General features: G+C 40.3%; 1 long non-coding RNA gene across 1 annotated transcript in view; it reads right to left on the reverse strand.

Moving 5' to 3' along the window:
- Positions 1-363: 363 nt before the first annotated feature.
- The window catches only part of LOC150002136 (uncharacterized), a 106,283-nt gene continuing 93,490 nt past the window's right edge, over positions 364-13,156 (reverse strand). The window contains exon 5 of the long non-coding RNA XR_016512968.1: positions 364-564. This is a non-coding gene — a long non-coding RNA (uncharacterized LOC150002136). The remainder of the gene's footprint in view (positions 565-13,156) is intronic.

The raw sequence follows: 13,156 nt of genomic DNA on the forward strand, positions 1-13,156 counted from the left end.
TCTTAAAAAATAATAAAATAATACCCTTCCTGGTAAAGCCTTTTGATAGAGACAATGCAATTCTACTATAACTGATATTCCCTGTATTGTTAGGGAATGCGTCTCCCAGGGAGCTCAGAAGAAAAACCGCTAATGCTACATACATCCCTTTGGGAGAAAATGGGAATTAGCAGTAACACCTGACCAATTCAACCAACTAGGGTGTCTACTATGAATACTGAGATAGCTGAATCACAGGATCGTGTAATATCCTTTTGCTTTTTAGTTACTTCTTTTTAAAAAAATCCCTGTTCTGTGTGCTCTTATTATAAAAGTAATATAGTAATCACTGCCGGCCACCAGCAACTCAGTACTCACCACGCGCCAGGGACAGCTCTATTCTTTGTGCCTCCTTTAAACGTGCGGCAGACTCTCTCTCTCTCCTGGCTTTAGAGAGAAGCACAGAGCGGCTGATTCCTTTGCCACGGGGACCAGCAGACCCGGTACCCCAGCCCAGGGGTACAGCATCACAGTCCTGCGCGCACGGCCACTTCTCTGCGTTGCCACACCACGAAAACACAAATCCTAAAATTGAAGGTGTCAAAAAGAGATAATCACCATTCATTCTACCCCTTGAAGAGAATAATTCTGGTGTGCTTCCTACTCTATTCATTCTCACTTTTCCAATAAAAAATCTTTTAAAATGGTTTTTTACTATATTCAAGTATAACTATTTACAAAAACTTTTCCAAGTAAAGATTCTAGTCATACAGACTTGTTTAAAGTCAGCTCTATTTTTGCATACAATATGCAAAGGTTATTAAAATAATTTTGATTCACAAGCTTCTTTACATTGTGAAATTTTTCATTCTTCCGAGTAGTATTTTTTGGCTGATCCGGCCTTAATTACTACGAGTTCCAAATCAGTCATTTTGAATCATGCATATCCAAGTTTTCAAATAACTGAAGTGCGAATGTTTAGTTCTCCCTGAAGTTGCCCGCAGGCCCAGGCAGGATCTCACAGATCTGATGGTATATACTTCTGTGCAGATAAGAACATTATATTTAATGTGGGAATGCTGGAACTTCTGGCAGCCTCAGCTGTGTCAGTTTTATAAAACAAGCAAAAAAGGGCTCCCATACAGCTCTGTCAATGACCTCTGACGCAAATGTTCCATGATATATAAGTTCTAGACTGCCAGTCACCTGAGGCCTTTTAAGGTTGACTAATGTGAACTGTTATTTCCTAGACTCAAGTGCATGCCTTCCATGTGGCTTGTACAAACATTCTTTAGGTTCCTCTAAAAGGGACCCATATATATATATATGGAAAACTGATTTTCAACAAAGGCACCAAAGCAATTCAATGGGGAAAGACAAGGGTTTTTGACAAATCATGCTGGAACGACTGGGAAAACACTGGCAGAAACATGGACCTTGACTGCTACCTTACCCAATACACAAAACTTTGAGATGTATCATACACCAAAGCATGAAAGCTAAAACTGTAAGACTTCTAAAAGAAAACACAGAAGCCCTGACTCCTGTGGCTCAGTGGGTTGAGTGTCATCCTGCAAAGTGAAAAGTCACTGGTTCAATTCCCGGTCAAGGCACATGCCTGGGTTGAGGGCTCAGTTCCCGGAAAGGGATGTACAAGAGGCAACCGATCAATGTTTCTCTCTCACATCAGTGTTTCTGTCCCTCTTTTTCTACTTCCCTTCCCCTCTCTCTAAAATATAAATAAATAAAGTCTATTTTTTTTAAAAAAGATGAAAGAAAACACAGAAGAATATCTTCACAGCCTTGGAGAGGCAGCTTACTTCGGCAACAAAGGTACTGATAATATAGGGGACATCTGATTAATTAAAGTGACTTCAAAATTAAAACCTTTTGCTCATGAAAAAAACATTTTTAAGAAAATGAAAGGTAAGCCATAGACTGGGAGAATATATTTGCATTACAAATTTCTGACAAAATTTTTTTTATCCAGAATACACACACACACACATTCTATTAATAAATAATAAAACAGACAATGTAATTTTTTAATGCCTGAAGAAAATTAAAGATGGGCCAAAGATTAAACAGATACTTCAAAAAGGAAGATATACAAGTGGTCGATAAGAACATGTTAGACATGAAGGAAATGCGAGTTAAAAATCACAATGAGAGACTGCTCCATATCCATTGGAATGGCTAACATTAGAAAAACCGACAATATATAAATGTGAGAAGGAATTGGAGCACCTGGAACTCTAACCCACTGTTGGCTGGAACTTAAAATGGTACAATTACTGGAAAATTGCCTGGAAGTTTTCTCGTAAGATGAACATACACCTATGTATGCCCCAGTAATTAAGCCTAAATCTAAAAAAGAAATGAGAATAAGAAGGAACTCATTCACGGCAGCTTAATATTACTAATAGCCAAAAAGGTGAAAACAATCCAGATGTTTGTCAATAAGAAAATGTATCAACAAGTCAGGTCTATTCATGGTAACAGGGTACTACCCGGCAATAAAGAATGAATGACCGATACATACAACATATAAATGAGCGTGAAAGAAGCCAGACATGCAAGAGTACTTGCTCTGTGATTTCATTTCTACAAAGTTCAAAGACAGGAAAAAACAATCTATAGTGTTACGAATCAGAAAGTGTTTGCCAGTGGGGGTAGAGGCTGATTGAATGGGGGCGTGAGAAAACTTAGGTCACAGAAATGTTCTGCATGTTAGCTGGGGTTTGGTTATATAAGACACTAAACATCAGTGTGTTCTACCACATGTAAATTTAACACCAATTAAAAGGGAAGGCTGGCAGGGCTCCCTACGTGTCTTGACACCCTCACATCCTCCTGAAGAATGTGATTTGATTGGCATTCTTTGACCCCATCCAATGGGGACTGTATCTGAATTACTTTCAGCAGACGACCCTCATGGCTGTCTCATTTCTTTGAGATCATCCCTACAAGGTACTTCCTCCAGAGGAAAAAAAGGGACTTGCTGGTTTTCTCATCTAACAGTAACGGCCAACTGATGCCCCGGGTGCTAGGCCAGCACAGGAGTATCTAAACTCTTGCACCCAGAGTGTCCTTTTAGGCCCTTCGTTTTTCAGTAGACACCTGACAACCTATGCTCGCCACATTCCTCATCCAGCAGGTTATGGGAGAAAGTGGATTTGGGAAGAAGGGCACTGGAAATGGGCTAATATTTGTTCTGGCCAGAAATAAAATTACAAACATGTCCTGCTTGCCCGGGAGCTCACATCCTCGGAGCTCAGGACACATCACTCCTCTCCGTGTCTACTTCCAGGCCCATGGCCTCAAAGGTCCAGACCTGTCCTGAAGGCTCTAGGCTGATGAATAACTTACAGGACACAGAGTTCAGATACCAGAGGACCTTTACTTTCTTCAGTTGCCTCTAAGCCACTACACAAAGAATAAATGACATGCAGTACTACTACTTGACAAATTCCAGGGACAGATTTGGGGGTCCTAGTATTATACCGGAGATTAGGATAGGCCTAAGAAGATTCGATTTTAGGTTCGATCATGTTGGCGCAACTGGCTTTCACTGTGGCAGACCTCTGGGAAAGATCACCAGTGGTTTTTCCCAGGGAAACAGCTGTTTTTCCTAAGTAAAATAAGGGAACGCTAAGATTGGAAACATCAATTCAGAGTTTCTTCTTAGACACAAATGGATGCCACTTGTGTCAGGGAAGTTAACATTTGATTTTTCCCCTCTTCATAGTTATCTATTATACATTTTCAGGAACTATACAGCAAATATGAGAAAAAAAAAGGATAATCAATACAAATTTGGAGGGCTTTTATTAACAAACAAAATAGAAAGGGAGAAGATGAGATACCTCTTATAAGAAAGGGGAGAAGGGTGAGGTCTATTTCCTAAGGAACAGAAGTTTTAGAAATGAAGGATAAGAAGGTTCTTTCACAAACTCCTATGCCAAAGGGCAGAGGAATTAAAAAGCAAGCATATCCACATTTACATTCGCATTAAAGAATAGAAACAACTACCACTTCTTTCATAGATTTTTTAAATGACTAAGTTGGATGTTTTACAAGATGCATCTATTCTTCTAGCAATAAAGCTAGAGCATCTTAGTGTGTGTGTGTGGGGGGGGGGGTAAGATTAATGACTACAGCCTCCGTAGCTGGAAAGCATATATTTGTAAAATTATGTCAGCTCATTGTTTCTGCCCAGCCTAGTTATTTTGAGGGTTACTTTTCCCAAACCCCAACACCCACTGCAGTTATTGTGATCCCATCTAATCTTTTCCCTGGCTAAATGCCTGGCTAGAGGCATATCTGATTTAATTCTTCCAACACACTTCTGACATATCAGGAAACAGAAGGACTTCCATTTGTTATGGACTGAAAGTCTGTGTCTCCCTCCCCCAAATTTATTTGTTGAAATCCTAACCCCAGATGTGATGGTACTAGGAAGTAAGGCCTTTTGGGAGATGATTAGGTCATAAGGGTGGGGCTCTCATGCATGAGATTAGTGCCCTTAGAGAAGGGAGCCCAGAGAGCTCCCTTGTCCCTTCTGCCATGTGAGGACACCACAAGGAGATGGCCTTTTAGGAGCGAGCCTCCAGAACTGTGAGGAGTACATTCCTGTTGTTTATAAGCCACCTAGTCTAGTACTTTGTGACAGTAGTCTAAATTGACTAAGACACCATTCCAAAATGGTAGTCAGGGCACATGAAAGATCCCATTACACCCACCACAAGGAAGACTGTCAAGGGCTGAGAGATTTCAACAAATGTCTGGGAGCCAGAAAACGATGAAGTATTGACTGAGGAAGCTGAGCAAGGGCTGCTTTTAGCCCCAGAGGTTTTCTTGAGAGGGTTGCTGCTAAGGAAGGAGATAATTGACTGAGTCAGGGAAACCCCAAAGAGGCTCAGAAAAAGTAAGTACAATATGGCAAAGAAATGGCTGGGGGGTGGGGTGGGTAGAAAGAAGATTAATAGGAAAATCTCAGTATCAACAATTGTTCCTTCCATGCCTAATTCCTGTCTTTGTAGGAAACAACAAATGTTATAGGTCCCCAGGAAAAAACTAAAAATTTTAAAAGGAAGACGACTCTCTAAAGAAATTAAACAAATGTCTGGTGAGGACTGCACAGCTAGTGTGGTTCTGAGAACCCCACAGCCAAGCCCTCTTCACTCTGACACTTGGCGGCTCCCCAGCACGAGGGCTGCTCTGTGCCACCAGAGAGAAGTCTGCCAGATGCACCCACGAGGACAGAGCCCTGGTTGGCCTCAAGGTCACCTCATCTTTATGTGGGTGATCGATCCAAGATAAACACACATTTAAAGAAAAGCTACAGAGTGGAAGTGGAAAACCCAGATAAGCAACAGAAGACCATAGGAGAAACAGGAAATTCAAATGAGCAAAGATATTCTCTAAAAAACTCAAAAAAAAAACAACAACTTTTATTAGTGTCTCTAGAAATACTAAGAAGCAATCATTATATCCACATAACAAGAATAAATAGCCCTACAAGAAAGAACAATCCAAGAAAAAGGTCTATGAACTTAAAAATGGGAGCGCCAAACAAGTGTTAGTCTAGAACACTCCATGCATGTGCCTGGGGACCCTATCCTCACTACTGGGATTCTGATGACTAATTCTACAACACAGACAATACCTCACCTACGATGTGCTTTATTTACAGCACTGTCGGAAGTTTAAAATGGCACATGTAGAACACGCTCATGGTACGAAGACACAATGACCTGTTGTTCAAGAAAACCCAAGTCTGGTTTTAATGGCTCTGCCAGCTTCTAGGACAGCCTGTGACTGTGCCACTTCCTACAGGAGGGAAGAAACGAAAGCTAGTTTTTTAGAGTGACGTAATGAAGACTCTTGGAAAGTATTAATAAGGAAGAACTAGCTTAATGGGACACCTTCAAGATATTAAAACATATTAATGAGGTACATGTGAAATTCCTGGAGAACTTCTCAAAAAAGATAGACATCCCTCCCATCTGGGTGATTTGCATACTGTCCCCGAAAGCAGAGCGAGGGACTGGATTATTGGTTTAGAATCTTACTATTCCCAAAGCCCTTTATTATAACCAAAAATATTATAATGCCCTATTTACTATTCTGAAAGAAAATTCATTAATGAATATCAACGAGTATAAATGTAATTTTTAAAGTATCAATATCCTAAGTGAAATATAAAATAGAAACTAAAAAAAAGCAATTTATAGTAAAACTACATATTTCAATATGTAAAAAAGTTTCAGGTCCAATTAACTATAAAATAAAATAGATGCTTATAACTTACTTATAAAGAGTAAGGTTGCACTATAAGAGGTGGAATCAGAAGCCTTCCATAGTATAAGTACAAGAAAAAAGAGGAGCGGTACAAGTGGACAACAAAATAACAGGTACATTCTGTATATATTAAAAGTATGCACAAGTTATCCTGTGCTTTTATGTAAAATAGTTAGACCTAGGCTCAAATAATCATAAACTAAGTTTTCACTACATAATGTCCTAAAGGGCAGTTATGTCTTTTCCACTGTGGGACACATAAAATCTCTGATCTTCAATCTATCAAGAGAAAAAAATATCCTCCCCCAAATCTATTATGTCCCCTGGGGGTGGGGGGGAATGGTACTGTTTCCATGGGAACCCCTGGCTGGATGACCCTATGAGTTTCCTTCTAGCCTTCATACCACACTGAGAATCAAATCTTGAAGGGCAAATAAGCAACATATCTAAGAAATGTATTAATATAATATGGACAGTACTATGAAGAAATTAGTTTCGGCTTACACCATTAACTATAGCCATATTCAACACCATTTCCTTTTCTTTTTTTATTTCAAGAGAATTGGTTACTCCATACAGAACATGGAGTGAAGCGCTGTATCTCTATAACATTTATTTAGATGGTAAAAAGTGATTCTGATTTTTAACATTCAAATCTGGTTCATTAATGATAAAAAGGGAGTTTTTCATAGAATTCCACAATCCTCATTTCCTCAAAACAAGAATTAACGCATTCTTTCACATGCGGTCATTACAGGAAGGGGGGGAGCCATTTACTGTCAATGTCTTTCTGATGCAATTCTACCACCTCTTTCAAAGAGATAATTCATCCAAGAAGCCTTAGTCACTTTTTCAAGGAAAATGCCACTGCACTGAATATACACAGACTAAACCACAGAACAGAGAAGCAGTGGAACTAATCCCACCATGAGAAAACAGATGGAGAGACAAGTGGCAGAGGGGAGACCCCATGTCAGAAGAGATTCAGCAGCATGCCTCAAAATTTGGCCTTTAATTCAGGAAAAAGTCTGACAATATGTAACATCACTGCTTCATAAATCAAGCTCTGACATCCATTTCCCCTCTGCCCAACTTTTAAAGCATACTTCCTAAAAATACAAGACTTAGTTCTAAACCAGGAACTTATGCATAATCAGTATCTTAGCAACTATAGGCATTGCATTTTAAAAATTTCATGCACAGAAAGAAAAATGGAATCCTATACTTTATTATTTGAAAATGAAACTACGTTTTGAAGAGGACGGATTTCCCATCAAAGGGATGCTGTACTGGGTAACATTATTAAACAATTCAGAGAGAAAAACTTAAGTAGTTCTGAGCTCCTCTCAAAGAGAGGACTAATTTTTCTAAAGTCTTAAGTCCACCCCAAAGGAGAAAAGGAATGATTTCTCCAATTTATTCTTACCTGATGACCAATAATTCTTCTCAAGGCAGATGCACCTCCTTGTTTCTACGGAGGAGTCAGTGCAAAACCTAAAGCCCAGGAGTCACCCAAGACTCAGGGTTTGCCGCTGGAGCCTGAAATCCCCTTGATGAATGAAACTGCACATTGTAATATACACGTTCTGAGCCAGCTATTGGCTAAGTGAGGGCAATGCGTGTGGAAGTCTGATTTGCCACTTTCAGGGCATGCCTCTTATATCCCATCTCCGAAAGACGAAAGACACTCCACTCCTGAGTGAGTCAAAACTAAAAAGAAAAGGGTTCGTTTTTTTCTGTAGCATTCTGCCTAACGCTACGGAAACCACAAGGAGAGCAAACCACAGTGCGATCTGACTCCTTCACCAGGCAATGTCAATGAGAAAAGAAATTATGATGTCGACACTGGAAATTTACAAATGACTCTCACGCCACCGCCCAAGTTCTTTTGTGTTATGACTGCTTAAGAGCTACACACACATTGGTACAGGCACAGTACGCATATGCTTAAGCCAAGAACTGACCCTTGGTTTGAGGGCTCCCAATTACCGAGTGATAAAAACATCTCAGAAGAAACTTAATCTTTGTGCTACACTTATGATCTATCAAGAAATTAAAATGAAGAATAATGGAGCAATAGTGTCACTGACCTTTCTAGAATTAGAGGTTTTCAATACAGAATCCTTGGATCACGTGCATCAGAATGACCTAAGACTGGACTCAGAATCTCTGGGGTGGGATCTAGGCATCAACTAGCATTCTAGGCTGTTTTATAGACTTTGTAAAGTCTGAGGACTACTTTTCCTGTCAACAGAGCTTTACAGCTGCTTATAGCTGCTGCCACCTTCCTTTATTTTTCAGTTATTTTGTCTGGTTACTGCTCAAGCCCAGAGCAGTAAGAACAGTAACACCTCCCTGGGACACAGTCTGGGGGCGCCTGGCTTCCCTCCCCACCCATTGCCACGGCTCCACTGCGAGGGGAAAGCTCAGGCTTCAGAACCTGAAAAACGTACTACGTGAGGTTGGACGTGAACATTACAGTACAAGACGCTAACACTGGAAAACATGAAATACACTAAAGAAAACAGAGGAGGGAAATGAGGGAGGGAGGGCACTATGCTCACTGACTGCTTACAATGCCCGAGGCAGCCCACCAAGGACTTTATACTTTTCTTTGCCCAAAAAAAAGTCTCACGAAAAAATAACTTCACACACGCACAAACTCAGGCATCTCCATCAGACAGCAGGAGCACGTCAGAAACACCTTCTCCGAGGAAGACCTGGTACTGGCTCTCTGTACCCACCTTCAACCCCATCACTCTGCATAAAGAATTTAAGAAAAGGAAACCGAGACACAATGCCAGAAATGTATTCGCAATGACATCATCTTCGCCCAGTTCCTGTTCTTGGTTCCTTCTTTATCCAACCTAAGGTGGTGTCAACTTTCAGAAAATTCCAACTTGCTTTCCATCATCTGTTCTCCATTTTAACGAGTCAATTTTACTTCAGTCCAAAGTGCTGGGGGTGGGTTGACCCCATTATTATATTACATATAGGAAGTTGTTTGAATATCACAAACAAGTATGAAAATTATGGTTTACTTTAATGAAAAGGGTTGTATTTTTTTTTCTCCAATGTGCATGAGGTTTCTAAGCAGATTTTCCGGGTTAGGGGAGCCCAACTTAGAAAAGAGTGTGTTTACGCACAAGCTCTTCCAACTGCTCCCCTCTGCGTTTCGGGGCGATCATGCAGTCTGCCACCCTGACACACGCAGGACTATGAGGAAGCTGACTTCGTACTTCTAACTTCCTACTGTGAGTTGACCTAGTGGATTTGGTGTTCCAACTATGTGGCCCACAGGTAACATCTGGGTGTCAGGGCAGTGGTTCTCAAACGGCATGTTAGCCCTGGGGCCCCTTTCTTCCCCTAAATGAAATCTTAGGCGAGAGCCCAGTGATGCGCACTGCACGAAAGCCCAGCATCCTAAGCTGATGTGGGGGACTGGCGGGTACAGTCGCCTCTTGCTTACTCATCTCAGCCCCGACGGTGGCTACGGAGGCAACACTGCCAAAACTCAAGGGCTCTATATTTGATCTTGTCTCAGACCTTGATGACTTCTAAAAATTCATACTTCATCACTTTATTCTATGTAGGCTTTTGTGTCTCAAAGTTGAACCCCAATTAAATGTTTTCAAAGTCACGTCAAGTCCTATTTCAAATGCTGTGTACTACACTAAGCTGGAATTCTGTTAACATATTTGGCTTGTATAGACACTCACATAAAAATTATAATCTCTTCTGTATCTCTTTGGCAACAATACCCTTAGCATATTTGCAAGTTCAAGGTCACTTTATAAAAACAAAACCTGTCACGATAATACATGTTAAGTGGCTACGATTACAATCATCATGCTATGGAAGGTCCCTCGCCATGCTTCCACTTCAGCAGTGGCCATGAGCTTGCTATATACATGGTACAATTATTTCAGATTATATACTAAACTCAAGCCAAAAAGAGATGTGCACTGATGCCCTGAGATTTAAAATGAGGAACAAATTTAAAGGGCTGCTAGTTAATAGTTATTAAAAAAAAAAAAAAAAAAAAAAAAACGCAAAAAAAGGATAATATCAGGTCAGCACAGAGAGAAAAAACTGAAATGCCCTCAAGAAGAACCAACACTTTAAAATTTTGCTAACAGAAAATGTAATAAGTCTTTCCTTTTAAACAGTTTTTCTGACTTCTGTTTCACAGTTTTAAAAATGATCATGTGTCCCACCACACCTCAAGTGCACATGTGAGAAAATGGCCAGAATGAAGGGCCTGTCCTGGGTCACCTGGGAGCAGCACCTGAATCAGGGAAAGGCCCAACATTCTGTCATCAACTGTCCCTCAGAATAAACACCGTGTACAAAAGCAGCAAACTTTACATCCAAGAGAGTCTCATATGCACCCACATACACAGAAGGAAAAAAGTGATTTGTCATTTCAAAATCCATACTTAACCATATTCTTATTTTCAGAATCCTCTGCATTCTCCTATGACTTCCATTTTAATTTACTAGTGAATACAATTATGGAGGCAAACTAGCAGCACTTAGATGATTTTTAAAGAGCCTCTTTCCAGGAACAAAGCATGGTAGAGAGAAATAATGACATTAAGTAGTCCTCAAATACCTAGTATGTTCCTCAAATGCATCGACACTGGTGACTGAGGACTGGAACTACTTCTCCCCTAAGAATGAGGCTGTTAACGATAGTTACAACCTTGGTCATCCCACAAAAACTTAACTTCAGTCATAATGTGTCTGTTAACACTATATATCTGAAATCAAATGTCTGTTATAACTGTGTTGCAATACTAGTGATTACATAAGGATTAGCATAAACAAACTAAGAATAATTATTTTTCTGTCTGCAATGTGTAAGAAGGTTTAATCAGAAGAGCAGGAAGCAGATTAAGACACTTAAAGAGATTTGGAAGTTGATGACATCAAGTTATAATCCCTATTTTACCTCCAAATACACTATATTCTTTCCTCTTGATAATGATTATACTCTGACTCTTTAGTTTATCAGCTATGACTCGCGCCATTGGAGGCTCTCCAACATTCAACAAAGAGGGAAGAAAAAAAGCTAAGAGATTTATTTGAAATAAAGAAATAAATACGATATAGGCGTGTATATGGAATTAACGGACTATGAATGACCTGAAAGGGGACTAGGAAAAGAACGGAATGTAATGCTCAGAGTTCCCAGTAAGAGGGAAAGGTGCTGGAGCAGGCATCTCACCTTGGCCAGGGCAGCCTGGCTGCTGCGTGAAGCCGGGGATGGGAGGCCGACCCAGGCAACGTGTGGCTGGTCATGTGTGGGACAGAATGCGTGCAAAGCAAGGGTTTCTAACCTGAGAAGGTTTTGTGTGGTCAGCTGGGTAAGAATCTGGCTGTTGATGTCTCAGAGAAGTGGTTATTTGGTCTGGCTCGTGACTCAGTTGATGAGAACAGAGTCAGGGGTCAGCATGGGGTGTGTGTTCAGCTTCACAGTCATAGAGCATGAATAGCTCTATGCAGTTAGCTCCCAAACACGTGGTGCTGGCCAAGAAGGAACAACCCAAAGCCTATAGATAGCCTGGGACAGAGCAACAGTTCTCTAGAGCTCCGTTCTAACAACAAATCAGTTTTCTACAAGACACTATTAATTCCTTAATTAATTGGGGAGGGGCGGGTACAGTAGAAATTAGGTATCACAACCTGAAGAAACCTGTTACTATTATCATACCTCACTTTAAAATGTTCACTGAAAATGATTATTGGACCCTATCTTACAGTGATGGGAGTCCTGTGCATTTTAATGTTCCTCATGTGCTAAAAGTCAACCTGAAGTACAATGACATTTAAAGGCCTTTTAAATGACAGCACAAACTTTGGCCTCACTAAACAGATTGGTGGCATTTAAATGTGTGTTTGTGTGTGTGTGTGTGTTTAAAGCTGGTGCGTTCAGTTCCACTATCAGGGAAGTTAGGAATATTGATTATAATCAAAGGTACCCCTCTTTCCATCTTTGTTTCCGGACAAGTCAAAGTAATCTATCTAATGCTGTGTTTTTCAAACTACAGGATAATCCATTAACGAGTTGAAAAACAAATTTTATGCATTGTCAGCAGCATTTTTACAACAACAAAGGAGAACAGGATAGATAGAGGTCCTCACACTTACTGTAACTATTGTTTCATAAAATCGTTGTTTCATTAAAGTGTGTGGGTTGCATCTACTTTTTCATGATGGAAAACACAATCCTTTCCATGAATCCCAGGAAAGAAAATGGTTTGTTAAGAATGAAGATTTAAGATCATGTTTGGAATGAGGTGAGTGGACCATGTGGGATTTAATTTAATTGGTGCTCTGACTACATGGCCTTATCTTGGAAACGAACCCACAAAGATTCGTCTACATTACTCATCAACAATTCTAAGGAAAATATGCAAGGCATTACTCACTCATTCACCCAGCTCAGTGTCTACCCTCCCTACATGAAGAGTTATGGAGGGAGGATAAAAAAATGTTTTTTAATTAAGTAGGGTCATATATTATAATAGCTAACATATACTGAGTGCTTATAGTGTGCCTGATGGTGTTCTACGTCCTTTACCTGCCCTCTCAGTACCCAGATAAAGGTAAATACTAATATTATCCCCGTTTTACAGATGAAGAATCTAAGAAATTAAGTCAGCGGCCTAAGAGGCAGAGTCAGTACCCGACCCCCAAAGTCTGAACCCATAGTCTTCCCTCTCAATGTGTCAGCTAACACCACAGTCATCCCTAACTGAGAGTAAGACTGTGACAGCAGGGAGAAAGGAGGGAACAAACACATAAGGGAGACTCAACCCTGAAGGCAAACTTACGCTGTTAACACTACTAGGCTGTGCAGTCTATCCTA

The sequence above is a fragment of the Furipterus horrens genome, unplaced genomic scaffold (assembly GCF_987537825.1).
Source record: "Furipterus horrens unplaced genomic scaffold, mFurHor1.1.pri manual_scaffold_9, whole genome shotgun sequence".
Classification (NCBI taxonomy): domain Eukaryota; kingdom Metazoa; phylum Chordata; class Mammalia; order Chiroptera; family Furipteridae; genus Furipterus; species Furipterus horrens.